The sequence below is a fragment of the Vigna unguiculata genome, chromosome 5 (assembly GCF_037176805.1).
Source record: "Vigna unguiculata cultivar grain cowpea cultivar isolate G323 ecotype 2 chromosome 5, ASM3717680v1, whole genome shotgun sequence".
NCBI classification, from domain to species: domain Eukaryota; kingdom Viridiplantae; phylum Streptophyta; class Magnoliopsida; order Fabales; family Fabaceae; genus Vigna; species Vigna unguiculata.
Window position 1 is genome coordinate 51,803,829 of NC_140796.1, and position 18,235 is coordinate 51,822,063.

Below are 18,235 nucleotides of genomic sequence, written 5' to 3' on the forward strand. Positions count from 1 at the left end.
ATCGTCTTTACTAATATTATTATAGAAAAAACTTGATCTCGATATAATGATCATGTAACTTCTAAAATTGACTGCTTATATGAAAAATTTACAAGCCACAATACATGAATGAATTAATTAACAATTAATCTACTAACATAATTAATCATTCTCATAACGTAATTTATTTTAGTTAATATTTTTAAAGCAAAATTATTGAAGAGGGAATTACCAAAAAAAAACTGAAAAAATAGAGATTTAAATATTTATAATAAGATAATTTTAAATAAAAGAAGTTTTTAAATTTCCACAAAATAATAGTCATCAATAAAATTTGTTAAAATCATTTACGCAAAAAGTTTCATAATGTAACTTAGATATCACAAATCGACCAAAATTTTACAAATAGGTTGAGGTGATTCTTCCTGCAAAGATTTTAAAAACGTCTATTGTAGGATAAAAACCTTCACAAATTAAAAGAAAAAACTCTCCAGCATAATTTTTTTTTGTAGTGGAAGGAAATAAAATACGTAAAATTAATTACACATAACAAAAAACTAAGCCATAAAGCGAAAACGGATTAAACAAAAATTTAAATATGTATGTGTATAAAGAAAATTTACCACTTCACAGTTAAATATATGCATTTGTATAAAATAAAATATTAGATGGTTAATTTCTGATTTTTGTATGTATACAATATATTTGCTAACAATTTAAAATAAATTTCAATATTTTTCTTATAATTGTGAAGAAATACAACTCGGATGGGCTCCAGCACGTGTAGGATAGCTTATTTTCAATATTTCCATAATTTTTTTTATAGTTGCAGTATTTGATAATGTTGATTGAACAATTTTATTTTAAAATCTACTGTAGCATAAAAAATTACCATTTCTTCAAACTAATGAAATATAGTATTTGATGAAAAAATTAGCATAAAAATATTTTAAAATAAATTTCAATATTTTTCTTATAATTTTGAAGAAATACAACCTGGATGTGGTCCAGCACGTGTATGATAGCTTAGTTTCAACCCATGTTTCCACAATTGCAGCATGTGACAACGTTGATTAGTCAATTTTATTCTAAAATTTACTGTAGCATACAGAATGACCATTTCTTCAGACTAATGAAATATAGTATTTGATAAAAAAAAATTAGCATAAAAAAATTTAAAATAAATTTCAATATTTCTTTTATAAGTTTGAAGAGGGATAAATATAATTTTAGTTTTTTAAATTTTAGTAAAAATTATAATTAGTTCCTTTTGTAAATTTTAAATTAATTTAATCTGTTATTTCTTTAAATGTGTGGACTTAATCATTTAAGTCAAAATCTTAATATTTATTTTAGATTTTAAACAAATTTTTTCGTTAATATTAAAGTAAAAATATATCAAATAATATAAATAAACTAAAATATCATTATAAAATATATTTAAAATATAAAATAAATTTAACATAATTAAAAATTATTAAATTCATATCTTTTAAAAATTAAAAAATTTAATTGAATTAAAATTTTCAAAAGAGAAATTAATTTTAATTTTTTTTAAAAAATATTTAACTCTTTTGAAGAAATACAGCCTGGATGGGTCCAGGAGCACGTGTAGATACCTTACGATCAGTATTTCAGTAATTTGCAGTATTTGATATTGATTGAAGAATTTTATTTTAAAATTTACTGTAGCATTAAAAATTATATTTATTAAATCTTATTCTTACAGTAAATCAAATTCAATTATACAGTTTTAAAAATTACAAAGAAATAATATATTTAGTTATTCAACTTTAATAAAAATCAACGCAGCACTTACGTAATGTATAATTATAATTTAAAACATGAATTAATAAAAGTTAAATCATATATAAATTATTGATACTACAAAAGATAATGTAACTTGTACTTATATAATTTGTTCTCTATTATATGATTTTATTATTTTTTTTTTTTGTCTTTACAGGTAGCAAAATATCTTTTTTCAGGACAAAACCATAATACGTAAATAAATTTCATTACTTTGAAGTTATAAGTTATGCCGAATGAAAATGGAGTGTAATTTATATATTATCAATGCATATAGTTTTTACACAAACATTTATTTAATTATTTTGCAATGAAAATAGACACTATAATAAGTTTATATATAGAATAGTGATATTTTAACTCTCTTTTTTTAACTTAAGTTATCACATCACATTACTTTAAAAAATCAAAATAAATTATTGAAGAGTGATTGGAATGATAGATTAAATAATGTTTATTCTTTTATTTATATATATTAAAAATACCCATAAAATGTTAAAAAAGAAATATACTTTTAACCTTAATTAAACTAGATTCTTATCCTTAAATAACGTTTATAGTTTCTTGTCCATTACAACTTTCAATAAATAATTTATATTTTAAAGCAAACATTTTTTTCACTTCATTTAAATAAATAAAAAAAAATTGCATTCATGGTTTCGACTCCTATATTTTATTTATTCTGAAAATGTTAAAATTATATTAGTGGGGGAGTTAATTCCTGGAAATTTAATGTTAAATAGAGCTTCTGATATATGAAAGTAAATAAACTACATGTTAAAACAAAGGAAATTTATGTTTTCACAAATATATTTTTGATAAATTTGACAAATCTTCTATAAATAAAATTAAAATAAATATTTTTTTATATTTCAATCAAAATGAAGTAATAAAATATATTTTTTTATCCAAATAGATAATTTGTCAAAATTTATTAAAAAAAACTTTACTGCACCATAATTTTCCTAAAACAAAATAGTTATTAGCCATTTTTTAGACACATCCCCACTGGAGTAGGTCGTGTAGGAATAAATTACTTTAACTCGTAATAAAAAGAATTTTCGAAGTGTAGAAAATCTATTATATAAATGGAAGTGACCTAAAATAGAAAAATTACACCGTTCACATAATACTATATTATGATAATCCAAAATAAATTTGTCCATACCTATAAATATCTATTGCTATAATAATTAAAAGTGAGAAGAAGAAAGATAACTCGTTGGATAAAAGCATGCACGTGATCAACGTTTTCTCTTTCTATAAAATTTCTGATTTTAAAATTATTGGAAACTTTTTCTTATAATTTTGTTATACTTCTAATTGTTACTGATATTTATTTTTTAGAGGGTGGGATCAAGAGTTTCAGAGGCATAAAATAAAATTAAGAATAATATTTTTTATTTCAAATTTATTTTGAATTTTTTTTATGTAAAATATTTATTAAACTGTCTAAATTAATTTTATTTAATATTTATTTTTAATAAATAATAAGGTTAATTTGTTTAATCTTTTTATAAATTTTAATTGTATTTTTTAATTTTTTTTAATTTATTTTTATAAATTTATTCATAACTCATTTTTGTGATGCAATTAAAGTTTTAACTTTTTCTTTTTTATGAATATTTTAATAGTCTCATTCGAATTTTCTAGTTGACATATATATATATTTTTATATGAAATAAAAAATTTTAATATGTAAAACACTACTAAAAATAAGTATATTTTGAAGTCTCTTTCTCTTTCTCAACTCTCAACTCTTTCATAAATCTTGAAAATTTTATTTTGAGAATAATCATTAATAAAAAAATAAAATAAATTATTATTTTTCAGCTTGAACCATAAACCTTAATCCATAAACAATAATAGGCAAAACAAACACATTTCTAAGCCTAATACAAATTCAAAAAATAGAATAAAAACAACATCAACACAAATAGAAAAAAAAAAACATACTAACAAAAAATGAGAATAAAAAAATTGGTACATAGAAACAATATGAGATTCAATTCAAGAAATGAAATCTGTCAAAATTCGCACAAGAAGAATTCTAGAATAGAAGAAAGGGATGAGATACAATGAGTGAAATTAGTAAATAAGAAGTAAGAGAGATAAAAGAATAAAATCAAATCAAAATTGAAGGCATGGAAAGATAAAAGAAGAAAATAGAATCAAAATTTAAATCACATCAAAATATAAAAAAATAGAATCAAAATTTAATTGACCTAGAGATAAAAAAATATATAATCAAATTTAAAGTCACATAGAGATAAGAAAATAAAATAAAATCAAAACTGAAGTCTTTGAGAGATAAGAGGAAAAAAATATAATAAAAAATGACTACAAAAAAACAAAGATAACTATTTTTTTTAAAACAAATGTATAATTTATTAAAAAAAAGTTTTAACTCATTAAATATCATTTTTAATATCAATAAAACTTAAAGACACTAATAATAATTAAATTAAATTTTATTTCCAAACATAAACTTACAATTAATAGAGTGTTACAAAATAAAGGAGAAGAAATAGTAGAGACTAGGAAAAGTCCTTATTTATGGGTACAATAGACAACCCAACCCAAAGGATACAACTCAATGATTACAATAGTTAATGATAATATCAATAGAGATCAATCATGAGCATCTGCTAGCAAGTAAATGGACATTCATTAATTTCATAACACTCTTCCCTTGAGTGTCCATTGATTGTGCATCGTTAAAACCTTACTATGAACAACCCTTTGGGATAAAAACCTATTGAAGAAAAAAATACCACATCATTCTTTATTCATCTTCTACTTCTCTCCCTCGTGAATACTTACATCATTAAGGTAATAGAGTCAAATCTTGTGAACCAATTACTCAAAGGTTCTTATTGGCAAAGACATTGTAAGTAAATTTGTCAGAGTTTCACATAAACAAATCTTTTGGATCTCTATATCATAATTTCTTTGAAGATCATGAGTAAATTTTTAGTTTTTTGAAAGAATGTATTTTGTTTTGTCACCTTTAATATATCCTTCTTTCAATTGAGAAATACACGCACTATTGTTTTCATATATGGTTATTGATTCCATTTTATCATGATGATAGACCACAAGTTTGTTGCACATATTGAATTATAGACTTTAACCAAACATATTCACGACTTGCCTCATATAATGCTAAAATTTTTGCATGATTTTACGATGTAGCTATTATGGTTTGTTTCGTAGAGTGACATAAAATTGTTGTGCCACCGCATGTGAAAAAATATCATATTTGTGATCAATCATTGTGAGCATCTGATAAATAAGATGCGTCTTCATAGCCCATTAGATATGATTTTGAATCATTTGGATAAAATAAGTCATATTCGTAATACAATTAAGGTAACAAAGTATATGTTTTATTCAAACTAATGTCTTCTTGTAGGTGAATAATTATATCTTTCTAATAAATTTATAGCAAATGATATATCAGGTCGAGTATAATTTAAAAGATACATAAGTGCTTCTGTAACACTAAGATGCGGTACTTCCAGACCAATAAGTTCTTCATCATTTTCTTGAGGTCTAAAAAGGATTCTATCAACATATAACGACCTTACCACCATTGGAGTGCATAATTTGTAGTCCCAAACAAAAAATTGTCCTTCCAAAATTGTTCATCTCAAATTATTTCTTTAAATAATCAATTGTTTTTATGAGTTCATTAGGAATTTCAACCATGTTTATGTCATCTACATAAATAACAATTATGACAAATTCATTTTCCAATATCTTTATATATATATATATATATATATATATATATATATATATATATATATATATATATATATATATATATATTATCAACAAATTTTATAAATAAATATTAAAAAAATTAAAATAAAAAAAAGTGACAACCCAGCCAGCCGATCTATCATGTGGCAGGACATGTTATAGTTTATGGTGGCCAAAGGCGTGGTGGGCCAAAACGGACAAGGCTGACTCGTTTTGCCACCCATATGCACATATTAATAAACGAAGAGAAATCTGACATTAACTCAAATTTACTTGTGATTTTAAAAAATTTAAAGGAAAATCTTTTGTCATAGATACAAAGATTATAATCACATATTACATTACATAACAAAATTTTTTAAAATTATAAATGTATAATATTTAAAATTTAATTAATTTTTTTTCTTAAAAAAGATATAAAAATTGAATGATATAAAATAAAAGCAACTTTAAAAACAGAATTAAAACAAAAAAAATACAATAAATTAATAAAACAATAAACATTAAACTAAGAAAATAATTAAAATATATAACAAATTAATAAAATTAAAAATAAATAAATAAAAACACATACTTTAAACAATTAAAAGTAAAAGACTAAAACTAACAAAATCATAAAAGTTAAAAAATAAATTTAAAATAATTATAAAACATTTAAAAATAATAAAAATAGTTAAAAAAATACAATGTACAAACCGGATTTCAAAATCCAGTAATGACGTTAATCGGATTTCCAAATTCGTCGAAAACGTTAATCGGATTTTGATATCCGATACAAGTAAAATTCGTTTCTAAAATCTGGAATGCGTTAGTTAAATTCATTTCTTGGACGTACCGAATTTTGAAATCCGATATGCTTAGATTCTTAGTCATTTTTTTTAACTAATCAAATTTCAAACTACGGCAACAAGTGTAACCAAATTTCCAAATCCATTGAAAACATTAATGAAATTTTGAAATCCGATATAGGAAGTGAGATCCGTTTTTAAAACAACTTGGATTTCAAAATCCAAAATACATTAGTGAAATCTATTTCTTGATACAACAAATTTTGAAATTTGGTATGCAAAGGGTTCTTAGTCAAAATTTTCTAAAATTTTGTTATGTTTTTAGTTATACTTTATTTTAAATTATTTAATAATTATATCGAAGTTCTTTTTTTATTTGTGTGGTTTTGTTACTTTCAGTTTTTTAAATTTTATACTCAATAATTATATTTAACTTATGTTTTTTATTTTGTTTTATGTTTCCATATTTATTAAAAATAAAATTAAAAAAATTAAGAATAATACACAAGTAAATAAAGTTTAAACAAAATATAAACAATAAATAAAAATATATATTAGAGCTGTCAAAACTATATTTAAACTCAAATTTAGATAATTCTACATGAATGATGTGTAAACAGATGTTTTTTTTCTATTCAGGATAACAAAAGCAAGAGCTAGATTATTCTGTAAATTTTACATGGAAGGCCCAATTAAAGTAAGAAAGCCCAATTAAAGTATCAAAGCCCAGATAACGTGTTATTCTCTCATTTTTCCAACCTAATGTCGTATAATACTTTTTAATGCCAGATCTTGTAATATCAAGAAGGTTTTATTTTATTTAAGTAAGTTTCACCATATTAAACTATTTGTAAAACTCTCTAGAAAATTCTAGACTTTATAAAATTAAATTTTTTACGACTTTTTATCTGTACTTTAATTTTTTTCTTTAAAATTTAATTTAATTGTAATAAATAGATATTTTTTATTTCTAAAATTGAATGTTATATAAAATATTCAAATACTAAACTTAAGAATTTCACTATATCACACCACTGTATTCCAATGAAAAGAGAGAACTTAGTGGTTGCACTTTTATTACTGTATTTTGAATGATTGAGGCATGGAAATTATTACTGCAAGATAAAGTTTGAATCCCACGATAACGAAAATGTGCGAAATGATTTGTTGAAATTACGATACATGAATGATTTGTTTGTGTTTGTGATTGTGAATTAGCATCAAAAGAAGGCCCTTTTGACTCAACATTCCACAATCATGTTTTTTTCTTGTTCATTAGTTGAAGTCTAACTATTTTATAGAGAACTAAGATTTGAGTTGACCTATGCACATTCCCAACTATAATATGCTTTTTATCACAAACAACCTATTTTTTAGATTAATAGCTCATCTACATTTATTTTTCCACAACACTTACAATTAACTCTTGCATAATATTTTTCCAATGAATAGTTTTAATTGAATTTTTAGTTTTGGTGTATTAAGAAGTATGAGATTTTATAACTAATAAAAAAAAATGATACTATGAAAAGATAAAGAATTTAATTACTTTTTTTTAAACTTGTTTAATAAAAAGGGACAACATCGGTAATGACAATTTTGTTATCAAATGTATTTTTTAAGTAAAAAACTCACATATCTAATCAAACTTTATTTTATATTAACAAAAAAATGTTGTATTTCTTATTACTAGAATGAAAGTAAATAAAATGATAAAATAAAATAATACTCACCCGTCTAGAAAATATTAAAATTGACTGATCAATAGAAAAAAAAAGAAATCAAAATTTAATTAAAAATATCAAAATTTACAAAGCTAACATAGTTTTGTACTGCACTTTTAGAGTCTAAATGCATAGTTTATTTTTCTTTTCTTTTTTCCATCTACGAGAATAAATTGTTTAATGTTAATCTTACTAATATTTGAGATCTTCACAACCTTCTTTTATGAATTAAAGTAAATTATATTATAGGATAATGATATAATGACTATTTTTTTTACTCTCGTCCTTTACTTACTAACATAATTTAATATAAATTATTAATTAATGTATCATTACTTTTTTCTTTATCTTTTTTAAAAAAGATTAATGATCCACATCCAGTCGCATCAGAAAGTAAAAATTAAAAAACAAAAAATGAAAGTTATAGTAAAATATTTCTATTTTATAAAGAAGATGAATCGAAAGAATATGAAAGTAGCGATTGTGTAACCGAAAATGAACATCAACGTGGAGGTTGGAGCTGAAAGGGGCCAAGAAACGAAGGTCCATTGAGGTCCAATTTGAAATGACACATCAGAAGAGGCATTGGCAAATGCTACATCCAAAGCCCAATCAGATACTTTCTAATACAAAAATCATGTTCACAAAGAAAATGTGACCCAACAAAGTTTACCAATGTGACAACCAAGAAAGTGATAGCTATGAAATGACTTCTTAAACTTAAGTCTAACCATTTCATCTCTATCCATTCCCATTTCCCTTTCCAAATTCTTCGAAAACACGTTCAAGCAACTCCATTCTTACTCACAAAAGCACCTATATGTTTTACATGGACATTAAACAAAAACTATTATCGACTTTTCATTGTCAATTTTGTGTTACTTTATGCGTCGAATTTTAAGTGAGTCTAAATTTTATATAATAAAAAATTAAACATCGTCTAAGATTCATAAATTTATTGTTGTAAAATTTTAAATTATAAATAATGTTAATTTTTTATATGAATTGGACTTATATTTTATTTTTATTGTATTTTCGCGACGAGTTCTTCCTTTTAGCAAAATGTGAAAAGTGTGTGAGTGAATGATATTAGGGTATGGGTTTTATTCTTCTTGTCTTTCTCAATGCCAAGAATCTACTGTTGCCATTCCACTATACCATCCATTATTCTTCTTCTTTTAATGCTAAAACATAAGAGCCACCACGCATCACTCAACTTTCTTTTAAACTTTTCTAGCTACTAGTGCTTTTAGATCCTACTATTAAATTTATATATTTCTCTCTATTATTTGTGTTTCTATGTGTAATTTATGAAATTATCAATCTTTGAATATGTGGTTGTAGTTGTGGTTATTATTAATATTAGGGCTATTACCACTCCATTCAACTTTTGGTACGTTTACAATGACATATTAATTGTTAAGTAAAACCTAGACTAAGTTTTAACCCTTCTTTTATTCATTGAGTACTTTAAATCTTTCTATTTTTTTCAAATAATTTTTTGTTTTTTTATCAGGTAAAGTGACTGTTACATTATTGTCCTTTCATTTTATCTTTTTATTTTCACATATTAAGAAAGTTTTCCTGTTACTATAAAATGATATTATAGTTAATATATAACACACGATTTCTATTATTATGTTAATCGAAAACATATTGGATAATTAATAACAAATTCTCCTTACATTACCTACCTACATTAATAATGGTAACAACGAGAGTCTTTTAGTCTCACTGATAACTAAAGTCATCGAATATATGAAAATTTTCTTATCGAACATAATGTCATTTTAGCAGTTGAAAAATTAACTATTCAAGTTGAATTTATGGTGAGTCAGGTTGGATCAAAAATTCACTTACAGATAAAAAGTCACACAATTTTGTTTGTATTTAGGTTACATTTAGTTGTTTTATTTTTTAGTCAATATATTGGATTGACAAATGCAAATTTATTATTTTTTTGATTTTAATTTGTATTTAGGATTGAACATTATTTTGGATTGTATTAAAATTTATTTAGATTTTAATCACAATTATAATTTACTTTTGTTGGGACGAAAAAATTTGTATTTTTTTTAATTAAGTGAGTCAGTGAATTAATCCGTGATAAACCGGATGAGTTCGAATTTTTCTTGACTCACTAATAAATAAGTTGGGTTATGTTGATTCACTAAATAATTAATTTATGATGGATCAAACTAGAGTGGGTCGGGTAGCCCGTTCTCACTTCTCTAATGAATTGTGTGTACAATTGGTTGTAAAATTCTTTTGTAGCTGTGTTGAATTATATTATGAATGAATAAAAAGATGATTAATAGGAAAGTTCTGAAATTAAAAAAAAAAATGGGCAAGAAAGTCAAAACGAATGAGTGAAGTTAGTGGAGGAGACTGTGAATGGTGTTGAAAAGAGCCCACAAAGGTGTAGAAAAGGGCCTTATTGGGCCATAGATAATTTGGGTGTCCACTATTCATTGGGAATGTTGAACTTTCCATCTAAGCATAAGCCCCACTCCTATTTTCTCAAAACACCACATCATTACATACACATTACTTCCATTTAGGCCGCTGCTTCAAGATTCTTTTCTTTTCTTCTCTTCTTCATACCTAAATCAACTCATCTTCCCTTCATTCTTCTAAATTAAATTGCAAAAAAAAAAAGAAAAAAAAGGACCCCACTTGCAATTGATTTGCTACTACGAATCAAGAATATCGTTTGACCTTTTGATGTAACATTTGATGAAAAGTCAACCTATATAGAGGGTGTAAAATACACTTTGTCTTGTGCTTTTTCAACCAAATGTTTATATTATGTTCTTAAATAATCATCATTATTAGATTTATACAATATTATTATAACATGAAATAAAAACGTACTAAGATAGTTTAGAAATGTACTGAGAATATTTTAAGAGATAATTGAGAAGAGTGGATTATTTGTGATTTTTAATCAATAAATAACTCATGAGATTGTCATAGGTTAAGAACTCTATACAACAACTGTTTGAGATATGAAGAGTTATTTTTTACTATTAACAACGTAAGTAAGTCAAATTATTTAATTATGAACTAAAATTCAACATTGATGTGAGAGCTTTTGGGCAAACCATTCCTGCAAAATTTTCAATTGCTATTTCTAGGGTTGACTTATCTCAACACGCAGAAGTTGTAGCACATCATATTTTATATATATATATATATATATATATATATATATATAATTAAAAAGTGGAAGGGAATTTCTAGAAATTATAAATATTGGTACGTTGAAAATTCATGATTATAATTTTTATATTGGTTAATGATAAGAAAGTTGAGCATCATATAAAAAAAATTAAATTTATTATGTTAAGATTTTGAATTAAATTGATGTTGATCTCTCTCATATAAATTGAGTTCATGTTTTATTGGAGTTATATTTTGTGAATAAAATACTTTTTAAGAAATTCAACAATGATATGTGACTTATCTTGGTGACTGACTCAAACAAATATAATATATATAAATAAATAGTACATAATATTACAATCTCTTATGTGATTTTGGTTTAGATATCATTGAGGATTAAATATGTTTTTGGTCCCTTAACTTTCAGTAAATTTTAGAATTAGTCCATTTCGAAATTTTGAATCAATTTAGTCTTTGGTCTTTCGAAATACGTGAATTTAGTAATTTTAATCAAATTTTGGTAGGTTTATTTGATGTTTCGTACGCATTTTAGGATTGTATTTAAGTTATTTATACTGTTTGACACATTTTTGCTTTAATGTTAAGTCATATACTATTATAAAACACGCTTGAAATGTGAAATAAACTTAACAAATTTTGATTAAAATGATTAAATCCACGCATTTCGAAAAATGAAGGACTAAATTGGTCTAAAATTTCAAAATTGACTAATTCTAAAATTTACTGAAATTTAAAAAACCAAAAAAATATTTAAATCTATCATTGATGTCGAATCTAAACATTCTTCTCTAGAAAAAAAAAAAAAAACTCATGATAGTATAATAATACAAATGCTGGAAACTTGAGAAGTGAAAGAAGCAATATCTTAAAATGCTAGGAGGAGCTAGGTCATAATCTACATAGGATATGGGTAGTAGTACATGGTTATTTGAGAACCTTATCATAATGATATGAAATGAGGTAAATGTGCAAAAGAAATAGTCAATTCAAGTTGCATGTGCCCTACGGAAGTGAGTTAGAAGCAGAACGTGTTGTGGGGACCAGAAAATGGTGACAAAGATGTATGATAACATAGATGGAACCCTCGAAATGCATTGAATTGGTGGTGTTTGGGATGAACATTGTTTCCGAACTACACACCCAAATTCTAGTTCCCAAACCCATTCTATTACTTGCTTTTGGTAACAATCACTTCATGCAACTCTCTCTTTCTGCATTCATTCTGGCAAATCCTTTTATGCTTTTCTTCAAACAACCATTCATGTTACTTTATTATTATCCACGATTCCTTTGGACCTACCTTCATTTAAGATGCCTCTGCTATGCTCCATCACCATTTATTTTCCCACTTGTGTCACTAAAAAACCCCTTTTCATATGCAAATCATGAGAAATGTGTCAGTTTAGCATTTAATGACACATCGATTAGTAACAGCAGAGTATGCCTTATTATTCAGGAATGCAGATTCTTTATTAACTTTTTTTGTTTTATTATTTTAGAGTTCAGATTTTTTATTGATTTTTTTTATATTATTTTTTTCTGAATATTTTTATATATTATATTGATATTTTAAATATTTTTTTAATATATTTTAAAACGTTAAAATTAGTAGTAATTAATGTACTATAAAAATACAATACAGAAACAATATAAAAAAATTCAGTAAAAAATTCAAATTTGTTATTCTGATTTTGTTCATCTATTTGAAATAAAATACTAAAAAAGTGTGAAAGGGTGTTCATTATTATCCTCAACATTCCATAATTGAAGTTCATTATTTATTGTATACAGGTTTGTCATTGTGTCTACAGGATGATGTGAATTTTGTATATTGCAAAAGTCAATGAGTTATTTAGGTATTGGTTTTGAACTAAAAACTAATAAGCTCAATTTGACTTATTTCTTTTTAAATAAAAACTTTGCAATCTATCTTAATACATCACTCTGCAGACTATTAATATTGTAGTTAAAAATTAAAACATTCATCTACATATTTTTGTAAAGAGATAAATTTCTTAAAAAATAAATTTTTAAGTCTAATTTAATAATTTAAAATCAGTTTATAAAATGAGATTTTCATTCAGTTATATATATTAAATTTGTCCATTTCTAATTGATGTAATCTTAAAAAGAAATTAAACATTCAAAATATTATTTTAAAAACAGATCAATTTATTAATCTATATAATTAAAATTAATAAATAATTATAATAAAATTTATAAAAAATAATAAAAATAATAAGAAATATTGTTAATGAATTACGGTCGATTTACCTTTAATTCGACTCAAATATTTAACTTGTAAATTAAGTTAAATGAATAAAGTTTAATTTAATTCATATTTAAGAAAAAAAAAACAAATTTTTTTCAACTCAATTCTTTATCTTTAATAAATCAACGTATTTTGGTAATATGAAAAACCTTATAATAAATGTGTTTGAAGACTTTAATTTGACAACAAAAGTTAAAAGTAGCTTAATCCAGGTTCAGTCTTTGAAGTTATTGGGCCTCAAAAACTCCTAATTCCAATGCGAGCCTAATACGCTTTGGGCTGCTTTAATTAATCCCAGAGTTTATGAAAATCACTTCAAAATATATTCAATAATCTCCACAAAATAGTTTAGTGTAATAATATTTTATAATATGTTAATGGTCATGCAAATATTTTCTCATGGCTTTCTGATTTTGATAACAACATGCACCAGAATACCAGATTACTAGTTGCATAAAGCTGCACATATGGTAGATATTTATAGTGCTATTCATTTCCCAATGATGATGGTGAAGAAAATTTTAACATTCAATCTCCCTCTCCAAATTCTAAATCTTCCCTAACAACCTAAAACTAGGTACCTCTGTCTCGACCTAATCATGATTAACAACCTAACTAAATATCTTAACTCACTTAATCAATATTTTAACTCTGTAACATTGCATTGGTATTTGAATACTTGTCTATGGTTTGGATAAAATAAAACTACCAATAATTTTTTACATCAATTACTTTATCCTATATAATCATAAATATAAAGAATATGTATTTTAAATAATTGTCACTATTATACTTTATTTTAGTGTGGCTGAAAATTTAGTAGATATACTTGTGACTATTATTTTATGCTTTGGATGTGGTTTACAACCTTACTTCAAGTTTAGTCATATATCCTTACATATAGTGTTCGATACTTTATGATACTTTAACGATATTTATCAATGAAATATTTAATTTATAAAGTCGCAATACACTACAATAAAATCTTTGAATAGTAATCAATTTTAGTGACAAAAAAAATTAGTCACTATGTAGTGATCAAATTGACAACTAAAATAGTTTCAAAAAATTATAATTGGTCTCTAAATTGTTAATTAAAGTAGTTTCAATTATGATTTGGTTTTTAAATTGGTCACTAACATTAACTACCAAGTTTTAAGTACCAAAATAATTGGTCTCTAATTAGGAAATTTGTATTCACACATAAACAATTATATATTTATTATATTTGTAAGAATTATTATACACTTTTCAATATTCATATATCATATATCTATCGCGTATCGTATCACATTATTTTAAAAATAAACGTATCGATGTATCAAATACGTGTCGTATCTGATATCGTATCTGTACATCATAGCTTACGAAAATAGACAACATTACAAATTCTTAAAATAACCAATTAAGATAAATTTAATTTTTAGTTTAACAAATTATACATGAATTCATTATTCTTAATTTATTTGATATTGTGAGTAGTTAGAGAGAAAAACATTATTTACGAAGAATCGAATAAAATATAAATTAATAAAAATATATGCAAATAAACACGTAGTACTATTAAAAAAATTTAATTTATATGGTATTAAGAAATTTAAATTGTTTATATATATATATATAATATAATATAATATAATATAATATAATATAATATAATATAATATTAATATAAAACACTAAAAGACCACACGAGAAAGTGCTACAAATTCTTTGACCATGCGTGAGACTGAGAGCTTAGTGAGCTTCACAATCACAATTGATTTTAGAAGTATCGAGAATTATAAATAAATTTTGTTTATCATGAAAAATTGTTCTGTACTTTGTTGAAAAAGACTACACTTATCTTAAGTACTATCGTGATATCAAGTTTATTGAGAGCATAAGCATTAGGCATTTATTTTTACACTGTTTAAGGTTTTAAACAGGTCTCTCTCTGAATTTATGTTGTGTATACTTCTTTTTATGTCACTTGCTTTTCTGATTCCTTGTGTTATTAAATAAATTGAAATGAGCCATTGGAAATAAAAAAGGTTTTTTTTTTTTTTTTACGTATAATCAATCTCATTATTATTCATAAAAAAATTAGTAGGTTTGATTGAGTTCAAACCTCCATTCACATAAGGTTTTTAATTTTTTGTAAATATATATTGTTTTAATTTAGTGGATAAATTTGTAGTTTAACAATTATATTATTAGTTTAATTTTTTAGATATATATATATATATATATATATATATATATATATATAGAGAGAGAGAGAGAGAGAGAGAGAGAGAGAGAGATGTCTTAAAAAATAATTTATGATGAAAACATTGATACCAATTAATGTTTAAAAATATTTTGTATTACTTAATATTAAATCAAATTATTTAATCGTAGATGATGATAAATTAAACATAGATATTATATTAAAAGTATTGAAGTGTGTAAAAAAAATATACTCTTATCTAACTGGAAATTTGTATAGAATATTATCGACGATAAATCTATAGTTGCTATATAAATACTAAAAGTGGTTCATATAATCTTATCTAAAAATTATTATTATAAAGATTTAAAAAATAAAATTTAAAACTTTTAAAATGCGAAAAAAAAAACTGAATTTGACTTTAATTATCAAATTTTGCTTACAAGTTAAGACATTCTTTAGAAATATGAGATTATATATTTCTTTGCTATGCATATTGTTTTAAGTTTTTTTCTTCCTAATGAAGAGCATATTTTACTTACTGTAAATGAATACAAGTATTAGAAAAATAAAAATTATTTGTATAATATATTATTGAACTAAGTTGCATGTCCTTAATTAAGACTTAGTTAAACGGAAAAGTAATTAAGATTTGTGTCTTTCGTGAAAGTTTTAAAATTTGCCCTAAAGTTGGTAGCATGTGATGTGCATTAGAATGTGAAATGATTTGGGAGTTTTGGACTCATAGTCTTTATTTTATGGGGTATCCTCTGCCCTTTTTGTCTCGTTCACCTCCTACTTCCAACAAATCACCAAACCAAAACCAAAAAAATGTTTTTATTTTCAAGACACATTAAATGTTACTATGTTGTTCAGTAAGTGTATAAAAGATGAAAAATTTAGTAAATTAATTGAAACTATTGCTCTAAAAAGTTAGGATCTAACTATGCTAAAAATGAAAAAATAGGTAGACGTATTATAATAGGTACACGTTAAAAATAGTTAATATACATTAAATTTTACAAAAGTGTATAATTAAGTGTGATATTAAATAAAATTTAACTTACCAGCCATCGATACAATTTTATTTTATTTAAAAGAGAAAAATAGCTGTATATTATTTCTTACAAAATTATAAAATTCGCAAGTATTTTTTATAAAATTTGTTGAAAAAATATTTATAGAAAATATTTAAAAAAAAAAATTGGCAGCCTGCAATTTTTTTTCTCATAATAAAATTTATAAGTAGTTTTTAAAAAAAATTCAAAACAAAATTAAGAAAAAAAAAATTTTTTAGTAGTGCATTAATTTAGATATTGCAAGATATATCCAGTTTGATGAATTTAAGATCGATAGATTTTATTATGGGTTGAAATAAAACTGAATAGATTTAATATGTTTACGTTTTTAGTAAAATATTTTGTAATTTAGTAATTTATTATGAGTGGATGGATTGATTAATTCAAGGATATTTTATTTTTTAAAATTATTTTATGTATTTATTATAACATAATTAAAGTGAATTGATTAAATTTATTATTTTACCAAATATTATTATAAATATAATAATTTAAAATTAAAATGTTAATCTCCAAAATTTAATAAAATAAAATAATCTGAAATTATCAAACATTATTAAGCAACACATTATAATTTCTAAAAATATCATATTATCAACTTAAAATAACTACAGAAGGAATAATAATAAAAAGTTGTTGATAAAAGGCTATATGTCAATTCGTGTTCCAGTTGATTTCAACTTATTTAACCCACAGTAACAAATATTGGTATATATATATATATATATATATATATATATATATATATATATATATATATATATATATATATATATATATATATATATATATATATATATATATAATATAACTTAAACTCGTTATAAGTTCCATTGGCCGATAAATTTTAATCCATTTTAAGACGTGTAATTGAGAATACAGTAAAAAACAAATAGAGCCACAAAATTTCATGTTAAAAGAATATTAAAATATGTAATTAAAAGATAAAGTTAACTAGACATACTTTGATTAATATTTGGTAAGAGATATATAGTTAGATATATTTTTCCAAAAAAAGAAAACTTATTGATAATTTCGTACAACTAATAATATTATTAGACAGCAAATTTTTCTTTAGAAAAATGAACATGTGTTCTTCTAATGTTAGTAGATTGGACCTTAGAAAATTATATGTGGAAAAGATTTTTGACAATCGACTTAGCAAAAATTTTTAAAATATCAAATAATGCAAAAGTTTTTAAAATATCAAATCGCATATTAGTGAATTAATGAAAGTGTATATTTAATTTGTTGGGGTTCACGTATATTTATAAAGATATTAATTACGATTTATCCCTTTATGGGTTAGGTCTCTCTTTATTGCATGTTGGACCAGGCCCAAGTTTCATGATTGTGTGATCTAACACTAGAAGTCCTACTATAATTTCTTAAATTTAGAATTGACGACTTTTACTTAATCGTCATATATGTTGTTATCT